At 45.5% G+C, this 16,742-nt stretch overlaps 1 protein-coding gene across 3 annotated transcripts in view; it reads right to left on the reverse strand.

Annotated features, from left to right (window-relative positions):
- USF3 (upstream transcription factor family member 3) overlaps positions 1-12,831 on the reverse strand; it is a 117,829-nt gene extending 104,998 nt beyond the window's left edge. For all 3 annotated transcript variants that reach the window (XM_077823053.1, XM_077823044.1, XM_077823036.1), the window contains exon 1: positions 12,709-12,831. The gene's annotated coding sequence lies outside the window, so the exon portion shown is untranslated. The remainder of the gene's footprint in view (positions 1-12,708) is intronic.
- Positions 12,832-16,742: the final 3,911 nt, after the last annotated feature.

A 16,742-nucleotide genomic window follows, 5' to 3' on the forward strand; every position in this document is an offset into this window, starting at 1 on the left:
TTGCATTTATTTTTTGGCAAATAAAACCTGCAGAATTTTAAAATATTGTGCACAGAATTTCTTTGCAAGGTCCAATGTTTTGGTGCAGAATGCCCTTAGGAGTAGCACATTGAAGGCCACAGAACCTCAACCACCCACTGCTGTTGTAGGCCCATAACCTTGGGCTGAGTTACTGGAGTCCTCAAAGCTTGAGTTAAAAAACTTCAAGTTACTGAAAATCCACTATTTATTCTAGTTCAAATCAGCAAGTGATCTGTGACCCATGCTGCAGAGGAAGACAAACCCTCTTACCCCCGCGGGGTCTCCGCCAATCTGACCTGGGGAAAAATTCCTTCCCAACCCCAAATACTGTGATCAGTTAGATCCTGAGCATATGGGTGAGACCCACCAGTCAGACACCTGGGAAAGAATTCTCTGTAGTAACTTAGAGCCTTACCCATCTAGTGCCCCATATCCAGTCATTGGTGATATATGCTAATAGCAGTCATGGATAGGCCATATGTCATTGTAAGCAACCTCATACCATCCATAAACTTATGACGGTCAATCTTAAAGTTTTTTTGCCCCCAGTACTCCCCTTGGAAGGCTGTTCCAGAACTTCACTTCTCTAATGGTTAGAAACCTTTGTCTAATTACAAGCCTAAACTTTACTGATGGCCAGTTTATATCCCATTTGTTCTTGTGCCAATATTGGCCCTTAAACACCAGGGAGGTAAAGAGAGGAGTTATTTATTCCTCTGCTATAATGGCTGCTCGCTATAAAATCTCCCCAAGCCTTCATTTTGTTAAGCTAAATAAGCCAAGGTCCTTAAATCTCCTCTCGTAAGATAGGTTCTCCATTCCTCTGCTCATCCTAGTAGCCCTTCTATGCACTTGTTCCAGTTTGAATTAATCTTTCTTAAACATGGAAGACCAGAATTTCATCCCGTATTCCAGATGAGGGCTCACTAGTGCCTTGTATAAAGGAAATAACACTTCCCTATTTCTATTGCAAATACTTCACTGATGCATCCTAGGACTCCATTAGCTTTTTTACAGCTGTACCACATTGGCAGCTCAGTCATCCTGTGATCAATCAAATAGACCCAGGTCTTTCTCCTCCTCTGTCACTTCCAAATGGTACATCCCCAGCTAATAGCAAAAATTCTTCTTGTTAGTCCCTAAGTGCATGACCTTGAACTTGACACTATTAAATTTCGTCCCATTTCTATTACTTGTTTTCAGGGTGATCCAAATCTTCTTGCATGTTATTCAGGTCCTCCTCTGTATTGGCAATCCTTCCCAACTTTGCATTATCTGCAAATTTTATTAGCACAATCCCACTTTGTGTGTCAAGGTCATTAAAAAAAAAAATTAATGAAGATTGGTCCCAAGACTGATCCTTGAGTAATTCCATCAGTAACCTCCTTGCAGCCTAAAGGTTCATCTTTCAGCATGCCCATTGTAGTCCCCCCTGTAACTACCTTCTTACCTATCTTTTAATTCTAATACAGTTTGAACCTCTCAGTCTGGCACCCTCAGGACCTGACTGGTGCTGAACCAGAGAATATGCCAATCACGGGAGGTCAATGCAGAGTGCCAGCGGGTCTCCATAGGCGCAGGAAGTAGAGGTGCAGCATGCCCAGGCTTTGTGCCCAGCATACCCTCCTCCCAGACGTGATTATTTCTACTTCCATATATTTGTTCCCATTAGCCACCCTGTCACTGCTCCCAAGCTCCTCATTGCCTCTATTTTTAATAAGGCTAAAGTAGTCATTTAGTTGGACCATACCTAGATTACCTCTAATCTCCACCACGTCCTCAGTATTTAGCAATCCCACTTCTTTCCTTGTTGTTGTTGTTTTTTTAATTATTTATATGGCTAAAGATCCTCTTACTAGTGATTTACTTTTTCTTTGCAAGGTCCAATGCTGTTTGGCTTTTGGCTGCTCCCACTTTCCCCCCTATACTTTCAGGCCTCTAACTGGTAGTTTTCCTGACTGATCCATCCCTTCGTCCATTCCTTTTTGGCTTTCTGCTTTCTCTTAATAACTTGTTTGAGATGCTTGTTCATCTAGTTTGATCATCCTACATGATGTGTTTAGATTCAATCAATCATCAGTCCTTCACTTGAAGAAACCCACAGCTAGAACATTTTGCTCAAATTTCAAAACAAAAACAAAACAAAAAAATCCCCTTGGGGCAGAGAAGAGTGCTGGAAAATTTCAACTCAAAAAGTGAAAGTTTCACAAAACTACGAGGAAAAGTAACTGCTACCTCCGGTGAGTGGCTCTTCAACATATGTTGTCAATATATATTCCATTATTGGTGCACATTTATTTGCCTGTGCCCTGACTGTCTCTGTGCCTCCAACCAAAGGCATAAAGGGCAGGGCAATCCCACCTGTGTCTCACTTTTTTTCCAATACAGAATCCAGGTGTCATCAGACTACATAAGAGGTGGGTGGGAAGGCAGGTCATAGACTACATATAGACATCACATTTCAAAGAAATACATTTACTGTAAGGTATGTAACAGTTTCCTATTCTCTGAGTTCTTGTCCACATACATTCTGCTATTGGTGATTCACCTACATTACAAGAGGTGGGTGCAACAAGTCTAACCAATGATTGTAGGATAGCCCTACCAAAATTAGCATCGTATCTTCATACTTCCACCATGGAGTAATGCTGGGTAAGTGTGTGCTCTGAACCCTTGGTAGCCGCTCTACATATTTCTAGTACTGGAATATTTCTCAGAGAAGCTCCTTGTGCTCTTATAGAATGAGCTGTCGCTCATTGGTGGGTCTATGTTGGCTCATTCATAGCACAGGCTGATACAAGTAGAAAGCCCATTAGAAAGTCTGTTGAAATAGCCTGACTTTTCAACCTGTTCCCATAATCTATGAACCATCTGGGGAACGCTCTAGGGCTGCATCTATACTACACACCACTGGTGGAAGTCTGTAGCATGTGTGTAGCTACAGTGAAAGGCTCCTCCCTGCTGTCTCCCCCATGCCAGAATCTTTTCCTGTGGCAGGAAAAGGCTCCAGACGTGGGCAGGCAGAGGAACATGACACTGCTAAAAACAGCAGTGTAAACAGGGGAGGAATGACTTGGGTGAGTAGAGAGCCAGGTACACACTGTGACAAAGTTCCTCCTCTGCCTTGGTGGGTCCTGTGCTTATTGGAGGATTTGTTCGCCTCAGAGATTCACGGCAGCCCTCAGTTTGGCCGCTTTTATTAGTGGCTCAAACCTGCCATTTACTCAGCTAACCTCATCACTGGCCAGCATGGGGAAAAGGAAGAACAATTCCCGCAGTCTCTCCTGGTCCACCTAGTGGGTCGGGGAACAGGCCAGAGACCTTCCCCTCTGGTAGGACCACAGTCCAGGTCAACTCCTCCTGCATCCAATAGGGAGTTGGGGGGGATGTGGGGAACCCGGCCCGCCCTCTACTCCAGGTTCCAGCCTACGGCCATGTGGATCACAGCTGTCCACAGTGTTTCATGTAACACCTGTGTTATTGTTACAACTCCCTGGGCTACTTCCCCATGGCCTCCTCCCAACACCTTCTGAATCCTCACCACAGGACCTTCCTCCTGATGCTAGATAGCATTTGTACTCCTCAGTCCCCCAGCAGCACGCGCTCTCACTCTCAGCTCCTTGCGCACCCCCACACTGACTGAAGTGAGGTCCTTTTTAAACCAGGTGCCCTGATTAGCCTGCCTGTCTTAACTGATTCTAGCAGCTTCTTAATTGGTCCAGGTGTCCTAATTAGCCTGTCTGCCTTAATTGGTTCCAGCAATTACCTGATTGTTCTGGAACTACCCATTACCTTACCCAGGGAAAGGGGACCTGCTTAACCTGGGGCTAATATATCTGCCTTCTATCACTCTCCTGTAGCCATCTGACCTGACCCTGTCACAATACCCACACCCTTCAGACATGTCTCTACTCAGCTAAGCCATGTCTCACTGACTACACTGTAATTTATACCTGTATTAGGTGGACTGTATATGTACATACACTACACACTGCCAAAAGAAGGATGCAGTGTAGAAGCACCCTAGGAGTCTTAGTTCTATCAATGTAGAAAGAGGGCATCATAAGAATATCTAAAGCGTACAGCTTAACCTCACTTTTTTTTGAATGTGGTTTTGGGAAAAATACAAGTAGGTGCATACAAGTGCTTAGATGGAAGTGACAGTAGCTTCAGCACATATTTAGGGTGAGGTCTCACTTGTCTTTCACCTTGTCTTTATGAAAGATTGTAATTAGGGGGTCTCCCATTAATTCTCGTATTTCCCCTACCTGAGAGTCTATACTGATGGAAAGACAGAACAGAAAATGTTTATATAATGGCTTGAAAGGTGGACCAATGAACCCAACCAGTACAAGATTTAGAATTTAGATTCTAGCAAGGACGTGGCTCTCTGACTAGGGGATATACCCTCACAAGGCCTTTTACAAACCAAGCCACTGTAGGGTGTGAAAAAGTGGAAAACTCCTGACCTGAAGGGTGAAAAGCAAAACTGACTGATAAGGTTAGTCAGAGTGCTCACTGAGAATCCGGAATTCTTTAATGATAGAAGGTACATCTGTATGACTGGTACCTGAGATAGAGACTGAAATGACTGGTTTTGAGCAAAGATAATGCATCATTTCCATTTGGCAAAATACACCTCATAGAGTTCTTTCTATTGTGGATAAGAATGTTGTGTGCTTCAGCTGAACAGATTGTCTCAACTGATGTTAGCCAGCCATGCTGTGTGGTGTAAGAAGTGTGGATCCAGATGGAGGACTTGACAGTCTGAGATATTACACTTGGCTGGAGAGGCAATTTTTGGTTTTTTTTGAGGCTGGATTCTTTAGGCCCAAGAATCATAACTACTTCAGCCACACTGGAACTACTATGAACATTTTGCCTGAATTTTCTGAGAATCATTGTGATTAATGGAATTGGAGAGTAAGTGTATATCAGATCCAGAGATCATATATTTGGGCTAGGGATCCCCAACACCATCCTCCTCCAGACCGGTCTGGACCGAGCTTAGGTCACTGTGATGTGCGTTGCTCGGAGGGTCTTTTTCACATCGCTGTGCGATGTAAGTTAGATTAACTTAGGCAATACTGTAGACATGCCCTCAAAAAGCAAAAGAAAAGGCAATACGTGAGGGAGGAGCGACTTGTCTCTAAAGGCTGGGAGGAGGATTTCGTTTGTTTTGGAACTTTATTAATAAAGCTAGACCCCCCCTTCAAGAAGAGCTGTTACTGGACTGGTGAAAGGCTGTTTTGAGCTTACTGAAGCACCATGAGGGGAAACTGTGGAAGGGCACCACAGACCCACTTCTGGCCTCAAGGAGATGCACAGAAGGTAGCGGACTCTGTTACAAGGACATTGAAAAATTGGAATGGGCAAAGAAAAGAGCCACAAAAATTATTTGAGGGCTAGAGAAATGCCTTACAGTGAAAAAGTTAGAGTTCAGTCTGTTTAGCTTATCAAAAAGAAGACTAAGACATACCTTGATTATGATGTATAAGTATCTTCCCATGGACAAAATACCAGGTTCTTAGGGGCTATTTAATGTAGCAAAGGAAAGCAGAACAAGAAACAATGGCTGGAAACTGAAGACACATAAATTCAAAGTAGAAATTAGGCGCACATTTTTAATAATGAAGATTATGATAAATTGAAACAGATTATCAAGGGAAATGGTGGATTCTCCAGCTTTTGCTGTCTTCAACTCAAGAGTGGATACCATTGTAGAAGATATTTTAGTCAAAATAAAAAGTTGCTAATGGGTTTAATAGAAGGATGAAATTCTCTAGTGATATACAGGTCAGACTAGATCATCTACTGATCCCCTCAGACTTGAAAATTTCTGAATCCTGCAACTGGCTCTTCTGTGCCCATAATTTTAATCAAACTTTCTCCCCCATATGGATGTTTGGTGAACATCTCCTTATGGAAGGCACCGAGGACCAAATTAGGCAGAAATTCTGTGCAAAAATTCACAAAGAAACTTCCCTTCTGTGCAAAACAGGGTCTTATACAAATACTTAGGAATGCTTAAACATAGGTGTTGTCAGTGGTCAGCATTAACAGCAGCAACAAATGCTCAATTTCACTTATTTTACAATGTCAGTGTCAAAGGGAACAGGTGCAATGGATTAAGTCAATTGAATACATATTTTATTAACGGTGAGCCATGCATTTCAACTCATTACACTTGCAGTTAAGTCTGATCACAGAAAGATTAAAAATGTGACCCTCTGCTATCTATTTTCATCAGATATTTTTGTGCATGATAGCAAATGCACTGGAAGAAAACAAGACACACTTCGGCAAATGCATCTCACAGTAGTAACCTATGTTTTTTCAGGTATCATTTGCTGACTATTCAGACAAAAAGGAAATATGCCAACTTCCAGAAAAATCCTTTATCTGCCCTCTCTGTAGAGCTTGTACATAGCATTAATATTAGGACTGTCAAGCAATTAAAAAAATTAATTGTGATTAATCACACTGTTGAACAATAATAGACTACCATTTATTTAAATATTTTTGGATGTTTTCTACATTTTCAAATATATTGATTTCAATTACAAACCAGAACAAAAATAAATATAAAGTGAGCACTGTACACTTTTTTAATTACAACTATTTGCACTGTAAAAAAACCAAAAGAAATCGTATTTTTCAATTCCCCTAATACAAGTACTGTAGTGCAATCTCTATCATGAAAGTTAAACTTACAAATGTAGAATTATGTAAAAAAAAAAATGCATTCAAAAAACAAAACAATTTAAAACTTTAGAGCCTACAAGTCCACTCAGTCCTACTTCTTGTTCAGTCAATCACTCAAACAAACAAGTTCGTTTACATTTGCAGGACATAATGCTACCCGCTTCTTGTTTACAACGTCACCTGAAAGTGAGAACAGGCATATTCTCATGACAGTGTTGTAGCTGGCGTCGCCAGATATTTACATGTCAGACACGCTAAAGATTCATATGTCTCTTCATGCTTCAACCACCTTTCCAGGGGACATGCATCCATGCTAATGAGGGGTTCTGCTCAATAACAATCCCAAGTAGTGCGGACCAACACATGTTCATTTTCATCCTCTAAGTCAGATGCCACCAGCAGGTTGATTTTCTTTTTTGGTGGTTCGGGTTTTGTAGTTTCCTCATCTGAAAATTGCTCTCTTAAGACTTCTGAAAGCATGCTCCACACCCCATCCCTCTCAGATTTTGGAAGGCACTTCAGATTCTTAAACCTTCCGTCGAGTGCCATAGCTATCTTTAGAAATCTCACATTGGTACCTTCTTTGTGTTTTGTCATATCTGCAGTGAAAGTGTTCTTATAAAATAAACAACATGTGCAGGGTCATCATCCAAGACTGCTATAACATAAAATATATGGCAGAATGTGGGTGAAACAGAGCAGGGACATACAATTGTCCCCCAAGGAGTTCAGTCAGTCAAATTTAATTAACGCTTTTTTTTTTTTTTTTTTTAAAGCCTCATCAGCATGGAAGCATGTCCTGTGGAATGGCAGCCAAAGCATGAAGAGGCATACGAATGTTTAACATATCTGGCACGTAAACACCTTGCAATGCCAGCTACAAAAGTGCCAAGCAAATGCTTGTTCTCACTTTCTGGTGACATTGTTAATAAGAAGTGGTCAGCATTATCTCCTGTAAATATAAACAAACTTGTTTATCTTAGCGATTGGCTGAATGAGAAGTAGGACTGAGTGGACCTGTAAGCTCTAAAGTTTTACATTGTTTTGGTTGAGTGTAGATATGTAACACACACAAAAAAATATATCTACATTTGTAAGTTTCACTTTCACGACAAAGAGATTGCACTACAGTACTTGTATGAGGTGAATTGAAAACTACTATTTCTTTTGTTTATCATTTTTACAGTGCAAATATTTGTAATCAAAAATATACACATTGATTTCAATGACAACACAATACAATATATATGAAAAAATGTAGAAAACATTCAAAATATTAAATAAATTTCGAATTGGTATTCTATTGTTTAACTGTGCAAATAAAACTGTGATTAATCACGATTAAATTTTTTAAGTTAATCGTGTGAGTTAACTGCGATTAATCGACATCCCTAATTAATATTTAAAATGTTTCAAACATTGATTAGTTCATTAGATGTCGTTATCAAAATTACCTGTATAACAGAGTTTGTTAAATCAAAGGTATTGTGATTATAGAATCATAGAAGATTAGGGTTGGAAGAGACCTCAGGAGGTCACCTAGTTCAACCCCCTTCTCAAAGCAGGACCAACCCCAACTAAATCATCCCAGCCAATACTTTGTCAAGCAGTGCCTTAAAAACCTCTAAGGATGGAGAGTCCACCATCTCCCTAGGTAACCTATTCCAGTGCTTCACCACCCTCCTAGTGAAACAGTGTTTCCTAATAGCCAACCTAGACCTCCCCCACTGCAACTTGAGACCATTGCTCCTTGTTCTGTCATCTGCCACCACTGAGAATGGCCTAGCTTCATCCTCTTTGGAACCCCCCCCCCGCATCAGGTAATTGAAGACTGCTATTAAATCCCCCCTCACTCTTCTCTTCTGCAGACTAAATAACCCCAGTTCCCTCAGCCTCTCCTCATAAGTCATGTGCCCAGCCCTCTAATAATTTTTGTTGCCCTCCGCTGGACTCTCTCCAATTTGTCCACATCCTTTCTATAGTTGGGGCCCAAAACTGGATGCAATACGCCAGATGTGGCCTCACCGGTGCCCAATAGAGGGGAATAATCACGTCCCTCGATCTGCTGGCAATGCTCCTACTAATGCAGCCCAATATGCCATTAGCCTTCTTGGCAACAAGGGCACACTGTTGACCCATATCCAGCTTCTCATCCACTGTAATCCCCAGGTCATTTGCCAGTAGCAGTGCACGGGATTCTTCCGTCCTAAGTGCAGGACTCTGCACTTGTCCTTGTTGAACCTCATCAGATTTCTTTTGGCTCAATCCTCCAATATGTCTAGGTCACTCTGGACCCTATCCCTAACCCTTCAGCATATCTACTTCTCCCCCAAGATTAGCAACATCCGCGAACTTGCTGAGGGTGCAGTCCATCCCATCATCCAGATCATTAATAAAGATGTTGAACAAAACCAGGCCCATGTCCGACCCTTGAGGCACTCTGATTGATTACCAGCTGTCAACTAGACATCGAGCTGTTGATCACTACCCATTGAGCCCAACGATCTAGCCAGCTTTCTATACACCTTATAGTCCATTCATCCAATCCATACTTCTTTAACTTGCTGGCAAGAATACTGTGTAAGATGGTATCAAAACCTTTGCTAAAGTCAAGTTATATCACGTCCACAGCTTCCCCCATATCCACAGAGCCAGTTATCTCATCATAGAAGGCAATCAGGTTGGTCAGGCATGACTTGCTCTTGGTGAATCCATGTTGACTGTTCCTGATCACCTTCCTCTCCTCCAAGTGCTTCAAAATGGACTCCTTGGGGACCTGCTCCATGATTTTTCCCGGGACCGAGGTGAGGCTGACCAGTCTGTAGTTCCCTGGATTCTCCTTCCCTTTTTTAAAGATGGGCACTATATTTGCCTTTTTCCATTCGTCTGGGACCTCCCCCGACTGCCACAAGTTTTCAAAGATAACGACAAAGGGCTCTGCAATCACATCAGCCAATTCCCTCAGATGCATTGCATCCAGCCCCAGGGACTTGTGCATGTCCAGCTTTTCTAAATAGTCCTGTATCTGTTCTTTCACCACTGAGGGCTGCTCACCTCCTCCCCGTACTGTGCTGCCCAGTGCAGCAGTCTGGGAGCTGACCTTGTCTGTGAAAACCGAGGCAAAACAGCATTGAGTACTTCAGCTTTTTCCACATCATCTGTCACTAGGTTGCCTCCCTCTTTCAGTAAGGGTCCCACAATTTCCCTGGCCTTTTTCCTTGTTGCTAACATACCTGTAGCAACCCTTCTTGTTACCCTTCACATCCCTTGCTAGCTGCAACTCCAGTTGTGCTTTGGCCTTCCTGATTACACCCCTGCATGCTCGAGCAATATCTTTATACTCCTCCCTAGTCATCTGTCCAAGTTTCCACTTCCTGTAAGCTTCCTTTTTGTGTTTAAACTCACCAAAGGATTCTTTGTTAAACCAAGCTGGTTGCCTGCCATATTTGCTATTCTTTCTGCTCATAGGGATGGTTTGTTCCTGCACCCTCAATAAGGTTTCTTTAAAATACAGCCAGCTCTCCTGGACTCCTTTTCCCCACATATTAGCCTCCCAGGGGATCTTGCCCATCAGTTCTCAGAGAGTCAGACACCTGGTTATCAAAGTCTGCTTTTCTGAAGTCCAGGGTCCGTATTCTGCGGCTCTCCTTTCTTCAGGATCCTGATCTCGACCATCTCATGGTCATGTCTGCCCAGGTTGCCACCCACCTCTACTTCCCCTACCAATTCTTCCCTGTTTGTGAGCAGCAGACCAAGAGGAGCATGGCCCCTAGTTGGTTCCTCCAGCACTTGCACCAAGAAGTTGTCCCCAATACTCTCCAAAAACTTCCTGGGTTGTCTGTGCACTGCTGTATTGTTCTCCCAGCAGATGTCAGAGTGATTAAAGTCCCCCATGAGAACCAGGGCCTGTGATCTGGAGACTTAGTTAGTTGTCTGAAGAAAGCCTTATCTACCTCATCCTCCTTGTCTGGTGGTCTCTAGCAGACGCCCACCACAACATCACCCTTGTTGCTCTCTCCTCTAAACTTAACCCAAAGACACTTAACAGGCTTTTCTCCAGTTTCATACTGGAGCTCTGGGCAATAATACTGCTCTCTTACATACAGTACAACTCCTCCACCTTTTCTCCCCGACCTGTCCTTCCTGAACAGTTTATTCCCATCCATGACAGTGCTCCAGTCATGTGAGTTACCCCACCAAGTCTCTGTTATTGCAATCACATCATAGCTCCTTGACTGTGCTAGGACTTCCAATTCTTCCTGCTTGTTTCCCAGGCTTCTTGCGTTTGTGTACAGGCACCTAAGATAACTAGCTGATTGCCCTGCTTTCTCAGTCTGAACCAGGAGGCCTCCCCTGTTGCACCCTCCTTGTGTTTCCTCCCATTATCCCACTTCTCCGCTTACCTCAGGGCTTAGGTCTGCACCCCCCAGCGAACCTAGTTTAAAGCCTAAAGTTTATAGGTATGAAGTTGTTGGGATAACATGAAACATTGGGAACCATTTTGCATGTTTCCATAAACTTCATAATGGAACAGCAGTTGCAGTGACATGTCACTTAGGATGACCCAGTAATTTTGTCATATAGCCAATCAAAAGCCAACTCCTTATTCAACCCCTATCATAGAAGTGGGATGAAGTCATGACAATTAGCAGCATATTGCTCACAAACAAGGTTTCAGTCTGGGGAGTGGCATGTCCCTCTCCTTCAGACCACTAAGTTGCAGGGATGTCTCTTTTGGGGTGTTGTCACCTACAGCTAGTCAAACCTCAGCTCCTTAATTATATATTAAATAGTCAGATAAGTAATAGGTAATTTAACTATTTATCATGTTCACTCACTTTAACTTGATGAACATTCTAAAAATTTAGTTGATATATTTTTAAATAATGTTGGTCTTTGAATAAGGAACTAGAAACCACAAGTAAAGAGTTAGTCCCATGATTAAGGAATCAACTTCAGCCTCACCTAGTATGGATGCAACTACAGCAGTATAAAGGTAATTATAATGCTATAGCTTATTCCAATAGAAAAAGCAGAATATGCTATACTGAATGCATCCGATAAAGTGAGCTGTAGCTCACGAAAGCTTACGCTCAAATAAATTTGTTAGTCTCTAAGGTGCCACAAGTACTCCTTTTCTTTTTGCGAATACAGACTAACACGGCTGCTACTCTGAAACCTGATATAACGGTATATGTATTCCTGAAAAGTGCATCCACACAGGAGCTGTACTCATGTAACTATTTTGATTAAAACCCCCACACCAGCGAAAGTCAATTATTTTTGTCAAGTTCCAAATTTCTTGATCAAGGTATAGTCAAGGTCCAGACTCTGGAGAAAATACAACAACAACGATAATAAGTAAATTAAAAGATTTCAGAGTCCATTCAAAAGCCTCTGGAAGTCTGGATTTGGCCCATGGTCCATCTACTAACTGCCTCTCCCCTGCCCCACACCCATGGGCAAAACAGTTATACCCATATACACAACTACTGCTCTCCTGGGTCTGTCCCAACAGGGCATCCCAGCTCAAGATTAAGGCCTGTGGACTCACCAATCACAGGCACCTTTGAACTGCGCTGACCTGTACCACGGCTACAGCAGGCGCCCTTTCCTTGGGGCGGGTTTGCCAGGCTGCACAGACAGACAAAGCCACAGGCGCGCACGGGGGCTTCACCGCAAGGATCAGAGCGCCCGGGGGTCCCCGCGTTGGGTCCGGCGCCCCGGGCAAAGCCGGATGCTTCCCGCCCCCGGCCTCTCCAAGGAGTCCTCCCGTTTGACATCCCGGGCGTCGCTCGGGTCCCCTCCATCGGCACCAGCGCCCCCTCCTCGCCCGCAGCGCCCTCAGCAGCCGGCCCGAAGAGCCCCGCTCCGCTAACGGCTGCGGGACGGGACGAGGCTGCGCCGGCCCCCGCCCAGCAGCCCCCGCTGCTGCGTCGCCCCCCGTTGCGGCTCCGCCCGGAGGCAGCGAGCGGCACTCACCGGCGGGCAGGGCAGACGCGGCAGCCCCACCGCGGGGACCATCCTCCGGACGGGCGCCCCGCGTCCCCCACAGGCTCCACTCCGATCCCCTCAGCGCCCCTCACTCGCACCCTAACCTGCTGGACGCACACGCGGCCCGCAGCAGCCAATCAACGGCCACATGCTGCGTTGCCTGCACCAATCCGCGAGCCAGCCGCGGGGGAGACCTGCGCCGTACCCATCGCTGCCCTGGACTGACCAATCAGATACAGAGAGGGTGGAAAAGCGTAAAAGCAGCCAATAATTTAGGTTGCACAAAACAGGAACTGCTGATGATTGGCAACCCGCGGAGCAAGTGAGCAGCAGGACTAGGAAGCAGAGGGCGGGAATATGCCTTAAAGGAGAGGTGGGGGAGCGCGCGCGGAGAGGCTGGCCGGGAGTCACTAAAGGGGGATAGGTCTTTGGCGGGTCGGGCGGCGGTTGCGGCCGCCGGGGAGTCTCTGAGCTGGCCCGGGGCCGACCTGGCCGAGCCGGAGGGGTCGCGGCCGGACTGTCAGATGCTGGGGCGGGCTCTTGGCGGATCGCTCCCCTCGCACCGGCCCCTCCTGCAGGAGCCCTCAGCCCCGCCCCAGTGCTCCCAAGCCCCGCCCTCGCCGGCTCGCCACGCCCGGGGAGGGGAGGGCAGAGCGGAGCCACGTGCCCGGGTTGTGTAGGGCTGAGGGGAGCGGGGCTCCCTGCCCCAGCGCTGATTGGCTGCTCTTCCTGAGGAGGCGGGCAGCTGGGGCAGGCAGCCAATGGGAGGGTCCATACAAGGGTTCCCTTCCCTCCAGCTCTTGTTGTCAAGCGGGGGTCCAGGTACCACTGGGGGGACACAGAGGTTTTCTGGGGGCTGCAGACCCTCATCTAGAGCTTTGCCTAGTTTTACAACAGGCTATGTAAAAGCACTAGTGAAGTCCTTGGGAAAGAAAATTTCATGCTGTGACTTGTTTATAATAGTATACCCTGATGTGTAAGTACAGTACTTCTATTCCAATTGATTTATGACTATATGGTGAAGACGAGCCATTTTTCAGTAACAGTACGCAGTGACGCTTTTGTATTTTGATGTCTGATTTTGAGTTGACACTTGGGGTACACAAGACAAAGCAGATGCCTGAAAGGGGTACAGGTAGTCTGGAAAGGTTGAGAGCCATTGCCCTCAAGGGCTAGAGCTTGTATCCCCAGGCAGAGCCCTGGCCCCTGGGAACCTAGTGCCAGAGCTGATAATACTAAGCTGGGGTGAAGGTGGGCCGCTGCCATCCTGTTGCTCAATCCCTGGGGAAGGGGGAGATTTTTATACACCTGAAGGCTCATATGAACTTCCTGCACTGGACTTCCCCAGAAGCCTCAGTTGCCACATTGAGGTCCCAGCCCACCACAGTGGGATCTGAATGCCATGCCAGCATCGTTTCCAGGGCCCGCGTGAACTGCATGCCAATAGGAACTGCATGATTGCCAGTGCCCTGCATGCAAGTTTACAGTTGGTTGTAATGTGCCTTTTTAATTTTTTTCCCCTTCTTTACAAATGTTTTTTTGCATTTTCTTTTTTTCCGCATTCCTCACAACCCTCCAGTACACTTTTGCAGCCCCTTTGGAGGTCACATCCCACAGTTTGGGAAATGCTTGTTTAAGGCCTTCCCTACCAGCCTATCCCCAGCAGACCACTACCTGGGTTCTGTGCCTGGTTCACTCTCCATAAGGACCCACCACTGGGTTCTTCATACCCTCAGACCCTAGACAGTTCCCACAGCTACTTCTTGTTCTTCCATCATGGAGAGAGACACACAAGGTCTCACTTCATTTCTGCACTCCCCTACTGAAAGAAAGGCAGTCTCTTACATAGTCTTGCCCCAGTAGGCCCTGCTTCTAGCTTGCAGTCAAGTATTAGAGAGGTAGCTGTGTTAGTCTGTAGCCACAAAAACAATGAGGAGTCCGGTGGTACCTTAACGACTAACCGATTTATTTGGGCATAAGCTTTTGTGGATAAAAAACCCACTTCTTCAGATGCATGAAGTGAAAATTACAGATACATAAATATATACTGGCACATGAAGAGAAGGGAGTTACCTTACAAGTGGAGAACAAATCTTGAAGGCCAATTCAGTCAGGATGGATGTGGTCCACCCCCAATAATTGATGAGGTGTCAATACCAAGAGAGGGAAAATTGCTTTTGTAGTGAGCCAGCCACTCGCAGTCCCTATTCAAGCCCAAATTCATGGTATTAAGTTTGCAAATGAATTGTAGCTCTCCAGTTTCTCTTTGAAGTCTGTTTTTGAAGTTTTTTTGTTGAAGAATGGCTAAAAGTGGGGAGGGTTAAGTGTGGGCTGGAGGAAGCATTTGGGGCTCACCTAGGAAGCTGACAGAGGTTAGATGGATGGAGAGAGCAGAGCTTGAACAATGGGATTCACTACAGCTTGACTAGGCTCTGAACTAAACAGAATGAACTATGCTTTATTCTTCATTCCTCTGTGTTAACCTAGGGACTTCCTATGCTGTGTTCCAGATGACTAATAAACCCTACTGTTTTGACAACGCTGCGTGAGTGTCACTGCAAATGCTTGGAGACATGCCATCAGTGTACACATCTCCATCAGGGGTCTGTCTCATCTAGACTTGCTGAACAGGGCTCACCGTGTGAAGGAGATGTGGTGCAGGCCAGAGGTCCTGCCTAAGGAAGCAGTAAAGTCACGTGGCTTATCGTGGAGGAAGAGTGAGACACTTAGAGTCTGGCACACTACAGAAGTTACTTTAGAGACCATTCCAAAGCTGGGGCCACAGCACTGATCCTGTGGATCCCTGACACTACCTCCCTTTCCATTTGCAATTTGACAATATCCATGTGGCAATCTTAGCAAATTCTCTCACTGAACAGTTAAGAGAGGTAGCTCAGTATGTCCAATCTGATCCCTGTAGACCACCCACAACTGCACTTATTCCAAGCAGCTCTGTAGGTGAGTGGATTTGGATCTGACATAGAAAAGACCTGGCTTCTATTGCCAGGTCTACTTGAAGTGATGTTGAGCAACTTCACACTTGTAAAATGGGGTGGGGCTAATACTCAAGTGTCTTGCAGGATTGGGGTATAAGAAGAGCCCTGCAAATCTGTGGACCATTTTTGTGGATTGCATGCAGATACAAATTTTTTATCCGCACAGGGCTGTAAATATAGGATCTCAAAGGTGGGGAAGCAGCTGTCTGGAGCTCTTAGCCTATGAGTTTGCTCCCCGCCTTCCAAATCTTATATTCCCCCCCTCCCCCGTACTTACTTACTTACTTAGCAGAAACAGCTGCCTCCCTCTCCAACTGACCTCAATAATGAAGTTGGGAGAAGTTTCCTAAATAGCTTGGCTACTTAAACTGTTGTGATAGGACCATAGGGGATTTTGCTGCCTGTCTTGTTCTATCACGTCCCCTATTTCAGTATGCAAGGGAGAGGGAATAGAGGCTGCTTCCCTGCCATCCAGATCCTCATAGGCTATGAGCTGCAGTCAGCTGCTTCCCTGCCTTTGAGAGCCTATATACCAGGGGTGGTCAAACTTACTGACCCTCTGAGCTGCGTACAATAATCTTCAGAAGTTCAAGAGCCGGGCGCACCGCCTGGGTCTCGGGACTTCTGCCCTGTGACAAGGTAGTGGGGCTTGGGGCTTTAAACCTGTGGGGAAGGGGATCTCTGGGTTTCAGCCCCACTCCTGCTGAAATCCCGAGCCCCAGCAGGTGCCTCCCCAAGGGCTGAAGCCCCACCACGCTGCTGCAGGGCAGAAGCCCTGAGCTTCCCTCACCCCCTCCCAGTCTGGTAGGTGGAGAACGGGGGGAAGCACACTGTAACTAAAAGAGCCACATGTGGCTCAGGAGCTGTGGTTTGGCCACTCCTGCTATATGCAGTGCATGCATGCATGCATACAAGCTGCTCCTCCTGAGAGGCACTGTGAGAGAGTGTGCTGCTGTGGGTGTAGTACAGATAGATAAAAAGACTGAGTGCAGATCACAGGTCGATTCTTGCAGATGCGGATCCACA

The sequence above is a fragment of the Eretmochelys imbricata genome, chromosome 1 (genome assembly GCF_965152235.1).
Source record: "Eretmochelys imbricata isolate rEreImb1 chromosome 1, rEreImb1.hap1, whole genome shotgun sequence".
NCBI classification, from domain to species: Eukaryota; Metazoa; Chordata; order Testudines; family Cheloniidae; genus Eretmochelys; species Eretmochelys imbricata.